Below are 14,248 nucleotides of genomic sequence, written 5' to 3' on the forward strand. Positions count from 1 at the left end.
ACAGTGGGGTCTGGGATAAGAACCGCCTCAGTTGCTCTGAAACCAGCCAGTCTAGAGAGTGGGAAGCAGCCAGACCCCCGCAGCTTCTGAACCCCACCCAAGTACATTAATCCTGATTACAAGACCTGATTTTTTCTGATATCTAAGCCAGCTGGCTGAATACCTGAAGGAAAACCAGGTAAATTCAGTTGCCTAAACACAGGCTTCTAATGTCCTTTGAGACGTCCTGAACTAATCCACTTGGCCTTCAGCTGGCAGCTCAGAGATGTGCGAATATCCAGCTCCTCTGACATACCTACTGCATGGATGTTGTAGGACAGCAGGGCATCTCAGGGGCAGTGCTTGACACCTGCAGGTAGGCACTTGTTTAGGCAGATGAATTGCACTTTTAGATTCCTCAGTAGGCTAGTCAAAGAATTTAACTTCAGGCACCCAATTTTGATGACTAACTTAGGTTTCTTAGTTAAGAGCCTTAATCTCTCCTTTCGCTATACAAAAAGCCTGCAGTCTTAATGTATGCACCTCAGTTCAGCTGGCATAAGTACTGTATTGCTTCTAAAAAAAAAAGTGTATGTTAGTGTCCTGATTAAGCAAAGAAGCTGCTGTAGGAAGCCAAATTGATAAAAATTGCCAGCAGCTCCCTGCTGCTTAAGGACCTGTTTCTGTGCTCCAGTTCGTTATTAGGGAAACTTTCAAGGCTAGATCAGAACATACTCAGAAAACAAACAAGAACAAGCACTTTAGTGGCAGGTTTGTGGCACTTCAGCTCCCCAGGTTTCTGCCCCTATCAGTCTTATAAAGTTTCTGCAGTGTTTTGGCAACATGCTACATTTCTCAGTTGAAATATGCTGCTTAATGCAAGACTAGTAAACAGCTTGAATAGGCAGGGCTTTGATTTATGAACTGCATCAATATGGTAATGAGCACATTGGCTGGGCAATTAGTTTTAAATTGTATAGGCTCACACCAGCTCTTGTTATTATGAGCACAAAGGTTTGTCAGAGTACCTCTGAGTTCAGTATCTCAGAATCCTCTGGTGTCTTTATGCCTATTAGACCAGAACTGAAGCAAATTAAAGTCTCTGCTACATCTTCTGAATCTAATACGGCTAAACCATATGTATGAAAATATCACCAGCGAATAGATTAAACAGATGCATCAATTTAAAAATGCTACTTTGCATGCTTTTTTGTTTTCCCAGTCCAAGATGGGCTTTGATCTCCAGTGATGTCTTTATCACCCTCTCTAATCAGTGTCTGTAATGAATGCTAAAGAAATGGTGACCCTGCAATAAATGTCAATTATTACAAAGGCTGTGCTGCAGGGCAGCCCCTCCTCTCAAGACCTGCTGGGTCCATAAGATATAAATGGGCAGCAAGGGAGGACTGTGTCAGCTCCAATGAAGATCAGTTATTTCAGAGGGAGCAGAAGTTGTTTTAGAGGAACCTGCTGTGATCCCTATCTGTATGTGCAGAATGGCCAAAATGAGTCTTGCTCAAACAGTTTTGGTCAAGCAACACTTTTTGACACAAGGACTCTTCTTTCAAAACCAATGTATTTTTGATGGATAACCCATGCATGTTTGTTTCATCAAAAAACAAAAACAAAATAAAACAAAAATAATACTTATGTTGGGAGATATTTACTCCTTTTGATTAATTTTCAAAGCTTTCAGAAGAAAGAAGTGTTCACGCATAAAGTGTTCAGATGAGTACTTCAATATTTTCAGCCTTTCTATCTCTTGCTCCACTGTGTGATTTAAAAAATTGTATTGTTAAGTATGCAGTTAATTTGACAGAATCTCATAGTTCTTTCAAATTCTTCTATATGAGGGGTAAGCTTTGTTTTGTATTTTTTTCCCAGATAAACCAGACAAAGGCAAAACATCCAGCAATACTTAGTAACCGCTGCTTCAGAGATGCTCAAAGTTTTATTTAGGTACAAAAGGAAGTGTTTCTTAAGCCAAGGTGCATATTTGAAGCATGAATAGCTATTTTGAATGAATTCCCTGTTTGCCTTTCTGCTTTTAGGTTATTTCTTCTCCTGTTATTTGGGATCTTCCAATAATTAGTTACAGTCATCTGTTTTCCAGTCTCAGTTCTTTAATTCCAAATTTCTACTTAGTCTAATTTCTTGTTTTGCTTGCTAAATTAAAGAGATTTATGGTATCAGATGTTCCTTTCCCATAAAGTGGCTCACTTTTTATCAAATAACAGCTTTCCTTTTTGGATAAACTCAAACATTTCAAGTGGTTTGACAAATGTAGTCTAAAAATATCTAAACTAGCTCTAAGCTTACTAGCCTAGGTCTCACAGTAATGAAGCAATGGAGCTGAGACACACTGCTGTGATGCACATTTTTTTAGGGGTGTCCAAAGAGTAACTCAGGTCTCAACGTGATACCAGGTTCAGAGGTCATTTTTGAAGCAATTCCCTGGAGCCTTCATAAGTTTGGTTTCTTATCCTATTTTGTGAGACTTCCTCAGATTTCGCCATCTGTGACATCTTTCTTCTATGCAAACTGAAACTGCCTGGGGTGTTTGCACATGACTTTAATGAACAAAGTGGCAAATAAGAAAATGAAAAATTATGAAAAATTATACAATCTACTAGCAAATGCTCCTAGAAATTTTAAAGGGTCTGCTACACCTGAAGTGTAGTCCACAAATAAAGAAGAGATGGATTTTTTTTTTTCCAAAAAAATTGATTTGGAGTAGGAAAAATACCTAAAATACTTTATATACAGTCTAACAGCTATATAAAGCAAAAGTGTAGGATAATTATTTCCTAACGTTTTCTAGTTTTCCTTTCCTATATAAGCCATTTCTTTCCAACCTTTAAAAATAAAAACAAAAGTTAAGTAGAAATCTTAATCAAATGGGATGTCAATTGCCTGGCAGGATGAGGCTCACACAAACATGAAATTAATTTAATCTGATTTCCATGGAAATGTGGTATTGATGCAAATTCTGTTACTGAATCCCTTAAACAAGCAGAATGGTTATGTCCAGGTTCCACACAGCATACAAGTTTTAAATCAAATGATCACCACCCTCCCCTGGCCATGCAAGGGCCTCTCCCACTTTATTCAAATAAATGAATCTCTGACAGAGATGGTGTGTTTCACCTTAATTTTTACGAGTTTTGTGTTAACGTAAGAGAGATTTTCTTTCCTTCAGAATGCTGTAAGTCATTAATTCAGATATCAGAGAGTAGCAAAAATAGTCATTTTTCCCCCTTTGTGACAAGAAAAAAAGACTACTTGCTTTGACTGACTTTTAGAAGTGGCACAAATTCAGTTTCACTCTTCTTTCATTAAAATTTTGATGTGTTCATCTGTGCATATTGCATGTACTTTTACAGAGACCCTCTTACGACTGAGGATGCCTGTGCCATCTTAGTGGGAGTTGAAGATCAGTTTTTCTTGAAGCTCAAACACTGTAAATCATACCAGTCTAAACTGTTAGAGTATGTTTGTAATGCTAGATATAAAGTCTTATTTTAACACTGAGGAATAACCACCACATTGGTAATATTTAGTTTAAAAGTATAAAAAAGAAGTAAATATTTGACAGTTTTATTACCTCTCTGCTCAAAAAACAAAAAAGGTAGAACAAATGCTCTAAGTTTAAGCACTCTGTGCCTTCCTACCCTAATGCTCCAAACAGCTTAAGGCTAAAGTTTTTGATGTTTTTATCAATAAATATACAAGGAGGCTTGATCTTCAAAAAGCTACAGGCCTTTCCCTTTGTAAAATGTCATCCACTTCTAAAGTGTATTTCTCCAAAGGGAAAATGTGTCTGGCAGTAAACACTCTGATTTCAAAACTTCAAGCTCTCTCTGGCTTTTTTTAATACATGTCTTCATCCCCACTGTTTTTAAAAGAAGCTTAAAAATGGTAAAATACTCTAACTAATGCAACTTTGTTTCCCCAAGCCAAAGTGATGACAGGGCAAAGCAGCTGTAGGAAATACAGGCTTCCCTGCACACCTCATCCAGGCATAAATTGTAAACCACCCACACCCACCGCAGGCAGAATGGCCATGACAAGGGACCAGCAATGGCACTGCCTCTGGCCACCCACACCAGGGCACTTACTGCTGACAGGTTTTTCTGTGCCCTGTTAACACTGCAGTAAATGAGAAGTTTTTATGCTTTTTGCTGGTGGGGGAACATGGAATCAGTCTTGCTCATCTTTCATCGCGAGAAGTTATGTGAACACATGGCGGTGCCTGCAGCCACAAAGGCAATATGTATTATTAACCACAGGGCTGCATTGCTTTAGTCAAGCCACACTTTGCAAGATGATGCCCAAAAGCAGTGAAAAGCAGAGTTACTTTTAGTCTTTTCTGGGGAAAACCAGAGCCCTGTGTAGAAACAATGCAAGGATGCACAGTAAGGGAAAAACTAGCTGTGCCACTTCCCAAAAAAGATGTCCTCAAGGCTTCAGTGAGCCCTGGAACAACCATACTCTGAGCTCAATAAAGAGGCTGCATGATAACAAATAAATGCACAATTGAAGATTTGTAATAATTTGAAATTTCCGTTGCTCCAGCAGACAAAAATTAACTACCTTGATCAGTGTCAGATTGTGTATAAATACAGAGAAAATTGTAACACCACTCTAAAATCGCTTATATTCACAGCTTAACATACTTATTAACATTTTCCCATTGCATTTTAACATATTGATATTCTTAAAACATAACGTCTCATATGCTAATGGAATATTTGCACATATGCAAATACTCAGGCAAGGACTCTGCTTATAAGACAACCTGGGATGGAGTCCCCATGTGTTAGCTATAATGCACTACTGCCATCCCTTTAAATCATTGGGAAGGCTGTCATGATTTTATATTCCTAGGAGTTTCCATTGCAGTGAGAGATTGACAAATATCAGACTGACAACTGCTTGACAGACCTTCACCTTGCTCCCACTGAAAATGTACATTACCATACGGATTTTAATGACTTGTCCCTACCATTCTGTAGCCTGGGATTTCCTGCTGCACCCTGCACACAAGACAGGCAGCCAAGGACATGGCAATACAGGAAAGGCAATGGAGAAACAAGACATGGTAATCTTTGACTGTGTGCTGTGATAAGTAATTAACATCACTTCTGTGTGAGTTATTTGCATCTAATTGTGTAATTTTGCAAAAGGTTTAGCTTCCCATTAATTTGGATGCAGTACCTACCTGGCAACATCACATTTTTAGTAAATTCTTGTCATAGATGACCTTCAGCTAAGTAAAGAAATGTTAACTTGCATAAACAATTCCAAAGATATTTGAAAGTACCCTAAATAAACATCATACCTGTGAGGGTATAGGCAAGTAGAAGGCCTTTATGAGCTTCTACCTGAAATACTGTTGAGTTTCCTCTTCTCAGGGCAAGATGCAGAGTGCCACAGAGTTTACCTGCTATGTGTTTACTGCTACAAAGCCCCCTTACCCCACCCTATTATACAATGTGGATATATGGGAAAGCAGCAGTGTCCACCACTCACTGGCATTTTCGGGCTGATTACATTGCCAGTACTGTGTGTGTCCAAAATAACTCTTTCAGTTATGAACCTCAACCTGTGCAAGCAAGATAAAATACTGGGACTAACTAACTTCCAGGGTTTGTTCTGGGAGAGTTTTTACGTAATGGTGTCAGTTAAATAGTGTATATGAAAGCAATTTTTCAGAGACAGTTAAAATGCTACTGCAGAAATGCCTACCAGACTGGAAACCAGACTATTTTAAGGGGTATTAAAAAGATAACAAGGATGGTTCCCTCAAGCATGTGTACTCTGTTCATACATGGTCATGACAATCAGTGTAAATGCTCTTTATCAAACACCATTTTATCTCAAGCTAACATTTGTGTGGCAAGATTTCAGTTTACTCTGATAGGTAATTAAAGAAATAAAAATATACTAATTTCAAGATTTTTGAATTATCCATTTCCACTTGTTTCAAGAAAACTTGATAGCTTTATTTTGCACAACATTTTCCATATGGGGGTGTGCCTCACTAATGCATATTTGAGGAGCTTATGACAAACAGGAGTACACAAGTGAAGATAAGTAGTCACATGTTTGTGTGTTGTTATGAATTCAGAAATGCTGAGTGCCTCCCATGCTGTAACAGATGGTATGAGACTTAGGAATTTCAAAACACTAGGTGCTTCTACATTTCACCAGAAAGAGTGGCTAAATTAAATGCTTTCAATTTTTTCCCCTCTCCCAAAAGATATGTGACAAATCCACTGTCAAAGAAGTGCAGAGGAGCTTAGAATTGTCTCTAGCCTGAAAAACTGGCTGGGACAGCCCAGGTAAACTGACCACTAGTGATGCAGAGGAACCCTTTCAGGTTTCCTTTGTCCTATTTATGTCAAACACCTTGGTGCTCCTGATGCTTCCCTTCTCTTGATGGATGCTCTGCAGTGAAAGATACTTTGCAAGCAGGGCCAGGACTCTCTGTGTAGCATTGGTTGGGCAGGCAGGAGGGAGCTGCCCATGGCCCATAACCTCCCACCACCTCTAGAAACAGCTCTCAGGGCAGCCCAGAGCCAGGCAAGAGGCAGCTCAGGTGCAGCTGCCTTCAGCAGGCCAAGCTGCTTGACTCTGGATGTTCCTGGATCATGGATTTGTAAACTTGCTGGACATGAACAGCATCTGTTATTAGGTGTCTCTGTCTTGACTTGCAAAGCGAGCAAAAAGTCTAAAGGAAGGACCCAAGGACAGAATTGTTTAGTACAGAGAAAGAGGGGTTTGGGGATGGCTCACAGGATTGAGACGAAGGCTTGCTTTCACAGAAAGTTGGAAATGCCTTAGATTTAGGGTAAAGGTTGATATTTTTTAGCTATATGTCACTTTAAGTGATCTGGCACTGGTCAGGTAATGGGGGAGCTCAGGCTTTACAGTTACATGTGGAGCCATAACTCAGCCCATTTTAGCAAAATTATGAGCCTCAGTCATAGTCACCAATAAACTGCAAAAAATAGATAAGTGGGAGCAAGGAGCAGGGCCTGGGACTCTCCCTTTCCAGGGAGATTCTTCTCACAACAGGCTAAAGACCCCAGTATTTCTTTGCTCACTAGGTTTAGCCCTGTAAATGTCATCTCCCTTTCAGTGTAGTGCTTGTTGCTGGTAGGAGGATTGTACCCTGCAGACTTCAACCTTCATCAGCCACCAGGCTTCAACATCCTCTGGCAGGGCAACTTTTCAGGAAAAGTATGAGCAGCGTTTTAGACAGTGGGTCTAGAAAGCAAATGTTCCAGCTCCTGGGCAATGAGAGGCCTCTTCTGCTGCTACCATTAGAGCATCATTTCTTCTGAGTTCATGAATGTCATTAAGCAGATCTGCTTCCAGGAAAGAAGGTCCTGCTTTACTCACACACAGCCTGGGCTGCTCTCAGCAGAGGTCACTGGGCGGGTCTTGCTGTGGGGTGGGGGCACTTGGGCCAAAGCACTGGGGGCCACCGGCCCCAAGTCTTTGCATTCCCCAGGCCCCAGCGTCCCTGCCAGTCAGGGAGAAGGTCTGCTTTCACATGTAAACCGGGATGGAAGCCAATGGACAGGCGGCACTGATGAACCTGGGATCAAAAGCAAGGGCATGTAGGAGCTGAGTTAATTGGTGCTTAAAGTACTTAAAGCAGAAGTTCAGGAATTAAGATCTGATGCAAAGATGACTCAGAAGCACCACAGTGGGTTTAGCAGGCATGCATAGGGAGCTTCCCTATTAAAGGGAGCCAAACATTTGTCAGTGCCAGAGGGCTTTTATAACAGGAGAGTTGCTTTAGCCCCAAAATCGTGTTTTTTAACAATGTCCGGTCTCCCAATAAGGGAACACCAAAGCTGACTCAGAGAACTCTGAGCTGAGACTCTGCCCAGAGGAATAATATGAATAATCTAAACCGCTCTTACGGCTCCCCCTGTCAATTTACTAAAAGCATCATATCTGTAGTTGGATCTGTGGCTTAAAAAATGTGGCCTAAGGCAGGATTTTTTTTTTTTTTTTTTTTTTTTTTTTTGCTGCTATGTCAATACATTAAAAGATCCAGAATGTATTTAAGAGTAGGCTGATTTAGATTGAAAAAAAATCAGTAGAATTCTCAAAATATTGTTCTTGCTTTCTCCGGATAACATCTTACAGAAAGACATGCTTCACACTACATGATTTTAAAGTGATGAAATGTTTGCTTCTTCACTGCTTCTTTTTGTGACTCCTCCTTTGGCTCAAAGGAGTTGTGCCAATATAAAAAAAAAAATTATTTATATTGTGGTAGAGCCAGGACACCACATAAAGAACCTGTTCTTTATTGTGTGAAGTGCAGTAAATTCACAGGAATGAGTCCCTGCCCAAGGAACACACAGCCTATAACTCTGAACATGGCACAGCACAAAGAACTATGGAAAGCACAAATGACCATACAGAAGCCAGATCGTGATGGGCATAAATAAACACAAATGTTGGCCAGCGAGCCCCTAGAGGCTGGTTGAAAGCTTTAGAAATACTGATACATCACAAAATGCTAATTTTACAGTCACATTTGGGATAATTTTTTAAAAGCATTAAAAAGCATTTTTAAAAAGCATTCATAAAACCATTACTTCAGTACTAAAGACATGAGGAGGTTCCAGGGGGTTTGCCATTCTAAATTCAGGTGGAATCAGGAAGCAAAGTATAATTTCAAAATATAGATGAAAATATTTTCAGTGATCTTGTGTGAATACCATTCAGCTAGTTACTGCCTTATGCTTCTTTGTGCATTTTGACTTAGGTGAGATTTGGATAGTTTAACTCACTCAAGCTACTTCAGCCACCTAAGTATCTGTTTGTAAAGTCAGTGCAACCCCACAGTTTGCTGTTATGTATTTAATATAATTCTTTCTTCTAAGTGGATTTTCAATCTATTTTGAAGAGTAAAACATAGTTTATTCTCAGTCAGAAATTTATTAAACCCCATTCATTCAAATGAAGCTAATTCCATCTATTCAAGGACATTTTCTATGTTAGTGCCTCTTGTCCAAAGTTCCATAGAGTACTTAACAAAATAAGTATCACAATTATGGAGGAAAGACCATGGAGGAAGCAAAAGAATAAAAGGCTGTGTACATAATTTCTAGAATATTTTGCACCTTAAAACTTCTGAAATTAAATATTACATCACATTTAAAGAGAAAAACCAGTATATTTTACACTTCATCTTACTTAATGTGTTACTACAAACAGGATTGAATTTTAGCCTCAGAGTGTCTTGTGAAGTAATATTCAGTCTGTCAGTATGTTTACCCTTTAAAAAAAAATTCTGGAAAACTGCTCCCCAGAGAGATGCAGCTTTTTTTGGCAAAAGATGTCCTCAGCAAGCTTCTTTTGCTACCTTAACATAAACAGTTTCCTTAGTGAAATAAACTTTGAAAATTCAAAGAGAACTGTTTGCTATAATAACTGAATCCAGAGTTTCTTCCATGAGAAATCTCTTGGTCAGAGATATTATTTTTCTCCGTTAGCTACTCAGCTCTTATTAAAGACAGTTCTTCAGATGATACCACACCAAAGAGCAACAAAAACAACAACAACAACAAAGGATTAAATGTGGTGGTTTGCTCCAAATGACTGGCTGAATCAGAGCAAAACATTGCTGAGGTGTGTCTTCTGCTGAGGCTCACAGAATCTTGGTTTGGCGTGTTTACGGCTCTACTGTCTAGTTGCATTTTGTTAAAGTTGAATAATAGAACTAGATTTTATAGATATCTCATTTCATAAAACAATCCAAAACAATCCATAGCAATCCCTCAAACTTTTCGTAAAAAGTGTCACTGCTGCATTATTCATTTTACTGAAGAGTGCACATAGGGAATTAATCAATTTGATCTGCAAAATAAAATTAGAAGTAGTATGGATTTTAGCATAGGTAAAAGATTTGGCTGAGCAAATATGTGGAGAGATGGGATGGAATAAAAATTAAAGCTATTCAAAATTTATTTATTTATTAAAAAATTCTTTTCATGGAACTGTGAGAAAAACTATTGCAAACCAAACTAAACCAAACCGAACCAAACCAAAACCAAACCATTTTAATAGGTCAAATACTCTGGTTCCTCTTTTTAAAAAGTAATTCTGGGAGGCATTTTATCAGCATTAATAAAATGCCTTTTCTGAAATAACAGAAACTCATTTGAGAAGAAAGTATTTTTTAATATGAATTATTTCAGGAATTCCTGCTTTGAAAGAATTAACAAAGTTGTTCCCATCCTGATCTTCTGTGAAATATACTTTGAAATGTTAAATTGTCTTGCAAGGTCTAATCTATGATTTCTCCTATTCACCAGTCCAAACCCTAGAGAAAATAGTCTCTGCTCTAGAAAATTTACAAAATTGAGAGAGAAGCATTAATAACAAAATTTTAAATATTATTATTTCAGTCACAGATACTGGATGAAAAAACCTGAGGCTGGTAGATGAAAATTTCAGTTTTACTTAAGTTGTCTTGGAATAGAAGTGTCACGAAAAGCCTCAGAGAAGACAAAACTGCTACTCCATAATCCAGGCTTGGAAATAGGGCCTGTTAGGCACAGTCTGTGTGACCAGTGTTCTCTGTTTTTCTGAAAATAAGCTGCATATTAGAAGAGTTTGTCTCTCTCCAGGGATAGCAGAAGGAGCTTAGGATGACAACTACTATTGACAGGTTATCTTTGGTGCCCAATTGAATCTCACCAGGAGGACTCTCCAGCCCAGAACCACACATTCCACCGTGAGACACCAAAACTGATCTCCTAGGAGCATTTGATTTAGCTTGTCACATCTCCATTTCTAGAGGGGACCAGCACAGTCCTCTGAGAAGCTGGGGCAAGCAATCAAAGTCTCAGAACTTCTGAAGGGACCTTTCAAGGATACAGAGGTCCTAGGCATACCCCATCCACAATTAATCTACAGATGCTGTAGTGTTGTGATTAGTCTATCAAACTTGTTAATAGGACATTTGCCATTAAAAAAAATAAATGGGCAGAGCATACATAGTGATATTGGCAGAAAGAAGTGCTGCCTTACTCATTATTTTCTCATGCTTCTGGTGGAGTGAATAAATCAACTCTGAACATTGTTTAGGAAACTTGCAACACTGGTGTAGACTGCCTAAAATAACTTGCTTATTGATGACCTATAAATCCAACTTAAATCTCACATTAACCTTTTCTCTGAGTAGCTTTTTCATTAGTAGATGATTAAGTGATTGGAAATGGCTGAAAATGAAGCCACTCAGCTTGCAAAAGGGCAGACAATGTCCCTGCTGCATCCATAAATCCTGGTATTTTTCAAAGTTGGAGGCACCAGCTGAAACTGGGCTGTTTCCTGCACAAACTGATTCAAAAATTTAAACACAAACCATTGCAAGTTAGTGGAGAGACACCCTTTTTGAGTTTTTTTAAAGGAAGCTTAAGGTCATACTTCCTATACTGTGCTCAGCTCCCAGACTGGATCTCTTATTTTTCCCCTGCTACATAAATATTAGTAGGGTGGAATTCCCATTAATGTTAGTACCACATTACTATTTGTGATGTCACAGAAACGTTCCTTTTTACCTGCCAGAAGCTCATCAGAATTGCACAGTATTAACTGTGTTCTTGTGCAATACCAGACCCATTAGAGGGAGTGATGCCATTTTGTCAGACCTACTATACTATATACATAAACATCAAAGCATTTAATGAAAAAACCCTATATATTTCTTACTATTAGTCTTTAAAAATTGCCTGTTTTTAATCTCCAGAAGCTCAGTTTTGAAGAAGCCTCCCAAAATAGCACAGTATATTGAAACACCAGAAAATACAGAACAGCCACTTTTAACTGACAGGAACCATCAGCAGGGCCACCTGGTCACACTGCAGTGGTAATAAATTGGTTCCTGCATCTAACACCAGTTTCCACTACCTTGTCTGCCAGATTATTACATATACAGAGAAGCCTTCTGCTAAGACATATACACTCCAATTTCGGCCCATGACCTCATATTTTACCTTTTTGCTAGAGATTCAGACCTAGTTCTGTGTTCTACCCTTAGGTACTTGTACACTGTAATTAAATCCTATCTCACCTGCTCCTTTTTCACGGCCCAACATGTTAAGGTCTTGGAGCCATTTCTTGAAGAAATTTATTTCTTGAAGAAGATATATTCTCTTGCCTCCTAAATAAGCCTTGTTCCTTGGACCCCTTCCAAGTTTTCCTTCGGGAATGCACCAAATTACAAACCTCTTGAAAGATTTAGAGGTCCAGCAGGGCTTCACGTGGTGCAGTAATTGGGGGAGATTGGCTTTAAAGGATATGGCTGGGCAGGTTAAAGTCAATGGAAGTTCAGTGTGTGGAGAGATTGGAGGATCAAGGCTTGGTAGGCTGAATGCAGTATTGGGCCTAAAAATGTTAGTAGGGATTCAGACAGCAGTGTCTGTTCAAATCCTAAATCTAGGGCTGACTTTCATTCTTTGGTGTGCTTTTAAATACCTGTGTAAATAGCTGTGGTTGTGGGGAAGCCCAAAGAAGAATTGCAATTTGCTCCAAGTGTTGTGCAGCTGCAGAGAGACACCTGAGTGTGTATAAGATGCTGCAGAGACAGAGGACAGTAGGAGTCCCAGCTGCACAGTCTGAAGTGGGGCAGAAAGGTAGGAGCAGGTATGGAAGCTCCTTCATTCCCATCCTATCTGGAATTAGGGTGAGGATGCTGCCTAAAGTCACCTGACCCTGTCCTTCAAAACTGCTGGCAAGTGAGAGAGGGATTGGACCTGAAGGGTCAGCACCCCCATCTCCTTACCCAAAACCTCCTCCTCCCCACCCTACACAATGTGGATGTGCAGGGGATCTGCTCCCCAGTCAGATCAGCTGCCATCCATCCATCCATCCATCCATCCATCCATCCATCCATCCATCCATCCATCCCACTTGGCTGGCCTCGAGTCGCAGGTCTGTGCCACCACAGCTATCATAAAGCACTTACAGAGGATGCCTGAAAGCAGCGAATCCATCACATAAATAAACCGTAAGTGTAATTTGCCCTGAAAGTGAACGAAATGCTCTGTTTAACGATGCCCGGTTGTTCGATGATTGCAGCGAGCACAGTGACAGTCACAATGATGAACTGTGTTCCTCTGAATAGTCTCTCAATAACAGCTGTGTGACAACTCGTAAATGACATTTCTCATATACAACACCTGATAATGTCAGCTTCACTACACTAATGCACTCATTGCTTTAATATCTCAGTCTTTCAGCTGGAGAATGCTGCCTGCCTAAAAAGCAAAGCAATTTTTGCACTATTTATCAGAAGACTTTGTATTTTGTTTTCCATGGAAGATGGGACTGTCCTTTCTATGTTGTAGGATAGTTCTTATTCCAACAGTTAATACAAAAGATTAAATAAAAATAAGGATAGGAAAATAGATGATAGTATTTGCCCATTTACCCCAGGTAAATGGGTTCAATAAAAAATGGAATTTCTAAAAAGCAATACTGAAAATCTTCTAGAGGGAAGGTCAGGAATTTCTGAAACGTTATGCAAAAGCCTTTCCTGTGAGAAGTGAACTCCTAGGGCTAGACAGCACATTTCCAAAAACTGGGGAGCTCCATGAATGTTGCATATCAAAAGCAGGATTGTTCCTTAACATCATCCTGTGCATATTGCACTAAGAATCCTTACAAAATATTTCTGCTAAGGATCCCTATAAAATATATGTCAAATCTAGTATTTTGTGTCTCAGCCCTGCCCCCTTTATGAAAATCCCTGTCCACAGAGCAGCTAGTCTTGTTTAGTCTTTATCTTTCAAATATGTACTCGAACTCCTAGAATCTCTCTTTCCTTCTACCTTTTATTCTACTTTCTGTGGTTTTTATTGCATCTCCTTCCTTTACATTATAGGTGGAATGAAGAAATACAGTCTAATTCAATACCAGGAGAGTATTTCTTTCTAGAACACCTGCTGAAATGCTGTTCATTTACTTGTGGTCTCTCATACTTGGCGACCAGCCAACAACACTTTTTGATTTTTAAAATGTTAAGGGAAAAAGTTCAGATAATGAAACAAAGTCCAATTAGAGGGACTAATGTCACAGGGTTGATGTCTTTGCAATGGATTAAAATGTGCACAACACCAGAAGTGGCCTTATTTCCATGTTTCAGACAAAGTGGAATAGAACTGCTGAAATCCCCCACGAGTGGCAGGCTTTGCCTTTGCAGCCTTCATGGTTGTTTTTCTTGCAGCACAACCAC

At 39.3% G+C, this 14,248-nt stretch overlaps 1 protein-coding gene across 2 annotated transcripts in view; it reads right to left on the reverse strand.

Annotated features, from left to right (window-relative positions):
- The window catches only part of STARD13 (StAR related lipid transfer domain containing 13), a 303,442-nt gene that overhangs the window by 258,402 nt on the left and 30,792 nt on the right, over positions 1-14,248 (reverse strand). The window lies entirely within an intron of this gene.

This window comes from Anomalospiza imberbis, chromosome 2 (genome assembly GCF_031753505.1).
Source record: "Anomalospiza imberbis isolate Cuckoo-Finch-1a 21T00152 chromosome 2, ASM3175350v1, whole genome shotgun sequence".
Taxonomy (NCBI): domain Eukaryota; kingdom Metazoa; phylum Chordata; class Aves; order Passeriformes; family Viduidae; genus Anomalospiza; species Anomalospiza imberbis.